The following is a 9,601-nucleotide window of genomic DNA, read 5'->3' on the forward strand; positions in this document are numbered from 1 at the left end:
ATTTTCTTTTCTAAAAGGGTTAAAATTTTATGTTTTACATATAAACCCATGATCCATTTTGAGTTAATTTTCATATAAGACGTGAGAATTAGGTTGAGGTTTATTGTTTGTTTGTTTTTCTTTTTTTCCTATGAATATCCAATTGCTCCAGCACTGTTTGTTGAAAAAGGCTACCTTTTCTCTCTTGAATTGCTGCAGCACCTTTGTCAAAAATCAGTGGGACATATTTGTGTGGATTTACTTCTGGGTTCTTGATTATATTTCATTGATCTATGTGTCTATCCCTTTGCAAATGCAACACAGTCTTGGTAGCTTTGGCTATATAGTAAATCAGGTAGACTGATTCTTTCTACTTTATTCTTTCTTCTCAAAATTTAAAACACTATTCTAGTTCTTTTGCTTTTCTATATAAATTTTAGAACAAACTTATCTATATCTAGAGAAGATCTTGCTGGGACTTCAGTTCGAATAATGTTAAACTCATATAAATTTGAGGAGAATTGACCTATTTACTAGTCTTTCAATTTATAAACATGGTGTATCTATTTATATAGATTGCTAAAGATTTCTTTCATCAGCATTGTGTACATCAGCATTTCAGCTTACATTTCCTGGGCATGTTGTGTTAGATTTATACCAAAGTATTTCAGTTTTTTGAGTGATCATAAATGGTATTTTATTTAAATTTTGCTTTCCATGGGTTCATTGCTAGTGTATAGAAATACAATTAATTTTCATAAGTTTATCTTGTATCATGTAATCTTGCTGAATTCATTTATAAGTTCTAAGAGTTTTAAATTTTTTTCTTCAGATTTTCTCCATAGAGAATGATGTCATTTGAAAACAGGGACAATTTTATTCTGTTCTTTCTGATATGTATGACTTTTATTTCACTGTTTTGCTCTATTGCACTGGCTAGAACTTATAACGCTATGTTGAAAAAAGTGTTGAGAGTAGAATCCTTGCTTTGATCCTAAACTTATAGGGAAGGCATTCAGTCTGTTACCACTTAGAATAATGTTAGCTTTTTATCAAGTTGAGAAAGATCCCTTCTTTTTCTCTGGAAATGGTAAACATCTAAGTAAATGCAAAAGAGCTTTTGCATTTCTTCTTTTTGCTTCTTAACTACTTTATAAATTATATAACTTTTTAAAGTAAAAATTAGAATACTGACTTTTGGGGTTTACAATGTATGTAGGTGTATTTCATTTAATAACTTAATATCATGACTAGGAAGATGTTAAATTGATCTATATGATTGCAAGATTTCTATAATTTATAAGAAGTAATAAAATATTAACTCTAAGTGAAATGTGAAAAGTTAATAAAATATAATAAAATGGCAGACCAAACCTAAACATATCAATAATTATACTAAATGTTAATTGACTAATCACATCAACTAAGATAGAGATTTTTGGAACAGATAAAAAAAGATACAATTATATGGTATCTATAATGGGTATATTTAAATGTAAAGACACAGGCTGAAAGTAAACAGGATGGAAAAAGACATACCATGAAAACAGTAAGCATTAGAAGGTTAGCGTGGCTATATTAATATCAGATAAATCTTTGGATTTCAAGAAAAAGAGTATTACTAAAGATAAAGAAGGACATTTTTATATAATTAAAAGGTTAATGAATTAGGAAGACATAACAATTTTAAATGTGTATAAGCTTACTAACACAGCTTCAAAGTGTATAAAGCCAAAATATACAGAATTAAAAGAGAAACAGATAAATCTACATCATGATTGAAGATCTCTGTCTCCCCACAGATAATAGACTCACTAGACAAAAAAAATTACTAAGGTCATAGAGAACATGAAAAATATTATCTACCACAACTGAATACTTTTCATATAACACTGTATCTAATAATGGAGGAATACACATTATTTTCAAGAGTATATTTTATATGATTTCATTTATATAATATTGTTGAAATGACAAAATTACAGAAATGAAGAACAGATTAGTGGTTGTCAAGGAGTTAAGGAGGGAGTGTGGGCAAGTGGGTGTGCTATAAAAGGTCAACATGAGGGATTCTTGTGGTGAAGGAAATACTCTGCATCTTGACAGTATCAATGTCAATATTCTGGTTGTGATTTTGTACCATAGTTTTATAAGATGTTAGCATTGGGGGAAACTAGGTAAAGTGTGTAGGTGATTTCTCTATCTTTTCTTTCAACTGCATGTTAATCTACAATTATTTCAAAATGAGAAGCTTAATTAAAAATCAATATACTCATACTAGTAATCCTAGCTTCTCAGGAGGCTGAGATGGGAGGATCACTTGAGCCCAGGAGTTGGAGGCTGCAGTGAGCTATGATTGTGCCACTGCACTCTATCCTTGGGGACAGAGTGAGACCCCATCTCTTAAAAAAATTATCAAGGAGGAGGAGAAAGATGGCCAAATATAACCCTCCAGCAATCATCCCCCACTGCAGGAACACCAAACTGAATAGCTATCCACACAAGAAAGCACCTTCATAAGTACCAAAAATCAGGTGAGTGATCACAGTACCTGGTTTTAACATCATATCAAGGAAAGAGGCATTAAAGAGGGTAGGAAAGACAGTCTTGAATTGCCTATGCCACTCCTCTTTCACTCCCTGGCAGCACAGCTTGACATGGAGAGAGAATCTGTGCATTTTCGGGGAGGGAGAGCAAAGTGATTGTGACGCTTTGCATTAGAAGTCAGTATTATCCTATTACAGCAGAAAGCAACACAGGGCGGAATTTGGCTGGCACTCATGGAAGGAGCATTTAAACTAGCCATAGCCAGAAAAGAATCATCGATCCCAGTGGTCAAAACCTGATTTCTGGTTAGCCTCATTGCCATGGACTAAAAGCACTCTGGGGTCCTAATAAACTTGAAGTCAGTCTAGACCATAAGGACTGGGCAAGTCCTGGTGCTGTGCTGGGCTCAGAGCCAGTGGACTTGGAGTGCACATCACCCAGTGAGACACCATCTGGGGTGACCAAGGGAGTGCTTGTGTTACCCCTCCCCCAACTCCAGAGAGTGCAGCTCACAGCTCCGGGAAGAAAGGGAAAAGTAAAGAGGACTTTGTCTTGCAACTTGGATACTAGCTCAGCCACAGTAAAATCAAGCACTAAGCAGAGTCCTGAAGCCCCCATTCCAGGCCATACCTCTCGGACAATATTTCTATACCCACTATGGGCCAGAAGGGAACCCACTGCCCTGAAGGAAAGAATCTAGTCCTAGCAGAATTCACCACCTGCTGACTAAAGAGCCTTTGGGCCTTGAATAAACATCAGTGGTAGCCAGACGGCAGTCACCACGGGCCTTAGGCAAGATCTAGTATTGTACTGGCTTCAGGCATGACCCAGCAAATTCCCAGCTGTGGTGGCCACAGCCTTCATGACAAAAATCCTCAAAAAACTGGGTATAGAAGGAATGTACCTCAACATAATAAAAGCCACATATGATAGATCCACAGCTAGTATCATACTGAATGGGGAAAAACTGAAAGCATTTCCTCTAAGATCTGGAACAAGACAAGGATGCCCACTTTCACCACTGTTATTCAACATAGTACTGATAGTCCCAGCTAGAGCAATCAGACAAGAGAAAGAAATAAAGGCATCCAAAACGTAAAGTAAGAATTCAAATTATCCTTGTTTTCAGATGATATGATCTCATATTTGGAAAAACCTAAAGATCTCACCAAAAAACTATAATAACTTATAAATATATTAAGTAAAGTTGAAGGACAGGATACAAATCTACATATAAAAATCAATAACATTGCTATATGCAGCATTGAACAATCTGAAAAAGAAAGCAGAAAATAATCCCATTTACAATAGCTATGAATAAAATACCTAAGAATAAACTTAACCAAAGAAGTGAAAGACCTCTACAATGGAAGCTAGAAAACTTCGATGAAAGAAATTGATGAGGACACATAAAAATGGAAAGATATTTCATGTTCATAGATTGGAGGAATCACTATTGTTAAGATGTCCGTATCACCCAAAGCAAACTACAGATTCAGTGTAATCTCTACCAAAATACCAATGATATTCTTCACAGAAATAGAGAAAATAATCCCAAAATTAAAATGAAACCACAGATGACCCAGAATAGTCAAAGCCATCCTAAATAAAAGAATGAAACTAGAGGAATCACATTACCTGGCTTCAAATTATATTACGAAGCTATAGTAATCAAAACAGCATGGTACTGGCATAAAAAAAGACACATAGACCAATGGAACAGAATAGAGAACCCAGAAACAAATTCATACATCTACAGGGAACTCATTTTCAACAAAGTTTCCAAGAACATACAACGGGGAAAAGACAGTCACTTCTATAAATGCTGCTGAGAAAACTGGATATCCATACTGAATAACAAAATTAGACTCCTATCTCTTGCCATATATAAAAAAAAAAATTAGACTTAAATCTAAAACCTTACACCATGAAACTACTAAAAGAAAGCATTGGGGAAACTCTCCAGGATATTGGTCTGGGCAAAGATTTCTTGCGTAATACCCCCAAAACACAGGCAACCAAAACAAAAATGGGTAAACGGGATCACATAAAGTTAATAAGCTTCTGCACAGCAAGGGAAACAATCAACAAAGTGAAGTGACTCCCCACAGAATAGAAGACAGTATTTGTGAACTACTCATCTGACAATGGATTAATAACCAGAATATATAAGGAGTTCAAACAACTTAATAGAAAAAAATCTAATCATCCAATTAAAAATGTGCAAAAGATCTGATTAGACATTTTTTGAAAGAAGATGTACAAATGAGAAACAGGTATATGAAAAGGTGCCCAACATCATTGATCATCAGAGAAATCTAAATCAAAACTACAATGAGCTATCATCTCAGCCCATTTAAAATGGCTTTTATCCACAGACAGGCAATAATGAATGAATGCTGGCAGGGATGTGGAGAAAGGGGAACCCTCATACACTGTTGATGGAAATGTAAATTTTATAGCTACTGTGGAGAACAGTTTGGAGGTTTCTCAAAAAACCAAAAATAGAACTACCATATGATCCAATGCTCCCACTGCTAGGTTTATACCCCAAAGGAAGGACATCAGTATATTTAAGAGGTATCTGCACTGCCATGTTTATTGCAGCACTATTCACAATAGCCAAGATTTGGAAGCAACCTAAGTATCCATCAACAGATAAATGGATAAAGAAAATGTGGTACATACACACAATGGAGTACCATTCAGCCGTAAAAAAGAATGTGACCCTGTCATTTGCCACGACATGGATGGGACTGGAGTTCATTATGTTGAATGAAATAAGCCAGGCATAGAAAGACAAACTTCACATGTTCTTACTTATTTGTAGGAGGTAAAAATTAAAACAATTGAGCTCATGGAGATAAAGAATAGAAGGATAGTTACCAGAGGCTGAGAAGTGTAGTGTGGGTGGGTGTATGGGGATGGTTTATGGGCACTAAAATATAGTTAGATACAATAAATAAGATCTAGCATTTGATAGGACAACAAGGTGACTACCATTAGCAATAATTTGTTGTACATTTTAGAATAACTGAGGGAGTACAATTCGAATGTTTATAACACAAAGAAATGATGAATGCTTGAGGTAATGGATACCCCATTTACCTTGATGTGATTATTACATATTGTATGCATGTCTGTATCAAAATGTCTCATGCATCCCATAAATATATAGACCTACTATGTACCCATAAAAATTAAAAATTAAAAAAATTATAAAATAAACATAAAATAGGGAGATTATTCTGAATTATCTGAGTGACCCAATTTCAGTATGTGCTCCTTAAAAGCAGAGAACTCTACCTGGCTGGAAGTAGAAGACAGACTTCCTCAGAAGCCGGAGTCAGAGAGATCAAAGAGTATGTGGGACTTGTTCTACCATTGCTGAGTTTGAAAGGGTTTATGTGGGAAGACATGTGCGTAGCCTCTAGAAGCTGAGAGCCACTCCCAGCTGATGACAAGCAAGGAAATAAGAACTTCAGTTCTTCAATTGCATGGAACTGAATTCTGCCAACTTAAATTATCCTAGAAACAGAGCCTTCCCAAGAGCACCCTGAAGAAACACAGCTCTGCTGACAACTTAATTTAATCTTGTGAGATTCTAAGGAGAAAACACAGGTGAGCTTGGTACCTGGACTCCAATCACAGAAACTATGAGAAAATAAATGGGTGTTTTTAAGCTTCTAATTTCGTGGAAATTGCCATATACAATCTGTATTCTCATTGAGGGAATTTATCACATTTTTCCAACATTATGTGATAATTTGGGACTTTATTTTTGGATTTTATATTCTAGTATTAAATGTATGCCAAAGAATGGGGAAATAAATCAATATACAAAAGAGCATATGCTGACAATTAAAACAAGCCTCAACACATTTTAAAAAACGGATAGCCATTTTTACAGCCTTAGCCATTGTTTTATTTGGGGCTGTAACAAGTCCAAGGTAACCAGGGACTGAAGCAGTCACCCGGTGCAGCCCAGCAGCTTTACAGAGAAGAGATCAGACTGCTTATTCACATGGATCCTAAATCCTGTTTCTCTTCACTGTGCAGAATCTCTGATAGGAGTCTCTAGTCACTCCTGCCAGTGTTTTCTGGCCAACAGGAGTTTTCAAACCTCCGTGGGATGAAGCTCCCAGAGGGAGAGATGGGTCACCATCTTTGCTGTTTAGCAGCCTTCACTGTTGATACCTTTAGGTACTGGAAAATCCAATGTGACTGGGGACTGGAGTGGACCCCCAGTATGCTGCAGCAGCCCTATGAAAAAGTGGCCAGACTCTTTTATGTGGGTCCCTGATCCCCTATCTCCTCACTGGGTGGGTCCTCCAGGCCTGGGTCTCTAGCCACCCTCCATTGGTGCTATTGAGCCAGTAGCAACTCTACAACTTCCTGGGACACAGCTCCCAGTGGAAGGGATGGGTTGCCAACTTTCTTGTCTTGCAACCTTTGTCCTTGCTGTCTCCAGGCTCTAGAGAGTCTGTGGACAATGGGGACTGGTCCGGATCCCCAGCATAGAGCAACCACCTCATAGAAAAGTGGCCCGACTGTTTTTTATGCAGATCTCAGTCCTCACTTCTCCTCACTAGGTAGGCCCACCCTACTTGGGACTCCAGCACAACCCCCCTGCCCCTGCCTGATCACCACAGTCAGAGGCAGCCCAGCATTTCTCCAAGGAGGAAATCTCAGAGTCAACCCACAACCCTGCTGTTATTACAGTTGCAGTGGTATTGCCCTAACAGCCCTTGGGCTGGGGAAGGAACAAAGGGCCAATTCATTACACTGGCATCTCCAGCACACCATATCCCCATATAGAGAAGAGTCCAGCCCCCCTTTTCTGGGAACCCCCAACACTCCCCCCAACTCTTTACTAGGCAGGGTTCCTGGCTCATAACCACAGAACAGTCACTCCACCCACAGCTAAGCATACCCACTGGTAATGGCTTGGAGTTTCCCTGGGAGGAAGCTCTCAGAGGAATCCAACAGCCCCTCTGCCATGGCCACAGCAGTAGCCCTGTCCTTGCTGCCCTCAGTCTGGGGAAGAAAAAAGAGTCTGAACACTACACCTGAGGTTACAGCACACCACAGTCACGATATGGAGAGGAGACAAGTCTTTCCTCCCGGTGAGCCCTTGACCCCTACTCCTCAACAAATGGAGTCCCAAGCTCATGCCAGCAGTGCAGCCATGCCACCCCACTGGCTGAGCACTTTCAGTAACAGCAGCTCTGGGTTTCTCAAAGGTGGAGCCCCAGGGGCAACAGAAAGCCTCTCTGCCACTGCCTCTGCAGTGGTACTACACCTGCTACCCTCAGACTAACAAAGTAACAAAGAACCTCAATGTCTTATCCATATCTCCAACAAGCTGCAGTTAACCTAAAAAGATGCCAATCTGTCTCTCATGGGTCCCAGCCACCCCTCTTGCTTGTCACTAGGCAGAGAACCCCCAGCTTGGGCCCACAGCTCAGATTCCCCATCCCAGGCTGACTGCACTGAGAAATTGCTGACCTGCATCTCTCTGGAGTAGAGCCCACATAAAAGGCACAGAGTGGTAAGCTGGATAAAAAAGCAAGGCTGAATGGTATGCCGTCTTCAAGAGACCCATCTCATAGGTAATGATACCCATAGGCTCAGAATAAAGGGATGGAGAAAAATCTACTAAGCAAATGGAAATAAAAAAAACAGCAGGAGTTGCAACCCTAATTTCAGACAAAACAGACTTTAAACCAACAAAGATACAAAAAGACAAAGAAGGGTATTACATAATGGTAAAGGATTCAATTCAGCAAGAAGAACTAACTATTCTAAATATATATGCACCCAACACAGAAGCACCCAGGTTCATAAAGCAAGTTCTTAGAGGCCTACAAAGAGATGTACACTCCCACACAGTAATAGTGGGAGACTTCAACACTCCACTGACAGTATTAGACAGATCACTGAGGCAGAAAATTAACAAAGATATTCAGGACCTGAACTCAACATTGGACCAAGTGGATCTGATAGACCTCTACAGAACTCTCCACACCAAAACAACAGAATATACATTCTTCTCATTGCCACATGGTGCATACCCTAAAATTGACCACATAATTGGACATAAAACAATCCTCAGCAAATGCAAAATAACCAAAATCATACCAAACACACTCTTAGACCACAGTGCAATAAAAATAAAAGTCAAGATGAAGAAAATCACTAAAAATCATGAAATTATGTGGAAAATAAACAACATGTTCCTGGGTGACTTTTGGGCAAATAATTAAATTAAGGCATAAATCAAGAAGTTCTTTGAAACTAATGAGAACAAAGATACAATATTTCTGGGATACAGCTAAGACAGTGTTAAGAGGGAAACAAAAATAAGAAAATCTCTGGGACACAGCTAAGGCTGTGTTAAGAGGGAATTTTGTAGCATTAAATGCCTTCATCAAGAAGTTTGAAAGATAAATTAGCAACCTAACATCACAACTAAAAGAGTTAGAAAATCAAGAACAAATCAACCTCAAAGCTAGCAGAAGACAAGAAATAATTAAAATCAGAACTGTACTGGAGGAAATAGAGACACAAAAAATTCATTCAAAATGTTAACAAATTCAGGGTTTTATTTTTTGAAAACATTAATTAGATAGGCCTCTAGCTGGACTAATAAAGAAGAAAAGAGAGAAGATCCAAATAAACACATTTAGAAGTGACAAAGGAGATATTACCACTGACTTGAAACAGTGCACACAAACTAGAAACCTAGAAGAGTTGGGTAAATTCCTGAACACATACACCCTCCCAAGAATGGACCATGAAGAAACTGATTCCATGAACCGATCAATAACAAGCTCTGATATTGAATCAGTAATAAATAGCCTACCAACCAAAAAAAAAAAAATGCCAGGACCAGATGGATTCACAGTTGAAATCTACCAGATGTATAAAGAAGAACTGGTACCATTCCACCTGAAACTATTCCAAAAAATTGAGGAGGAGGGACTTCTCCCCAACTCATTTTATGAGGCCAGCATCATCCTCATCATAAAACCTGGCAAAGACACAACAACAAAAGAAAAGTTCGGGCCAATAT

Source organism: Pongo abelii, chromosome 5 (genome assembly GCF_028885655.2).
Source record: "Pongo abelii isolate AG06213 chromosome 5, NHGRI_mPonAbe1-v2.0_pri, whole genome shotgun sequence".
NCBI classification, from domain to species: domain Eukaryota; kingdom Metazoa; phylum Chordata; class Mammalia; order Primates; family Hominidae; genus Pongo; species Pongo abelii.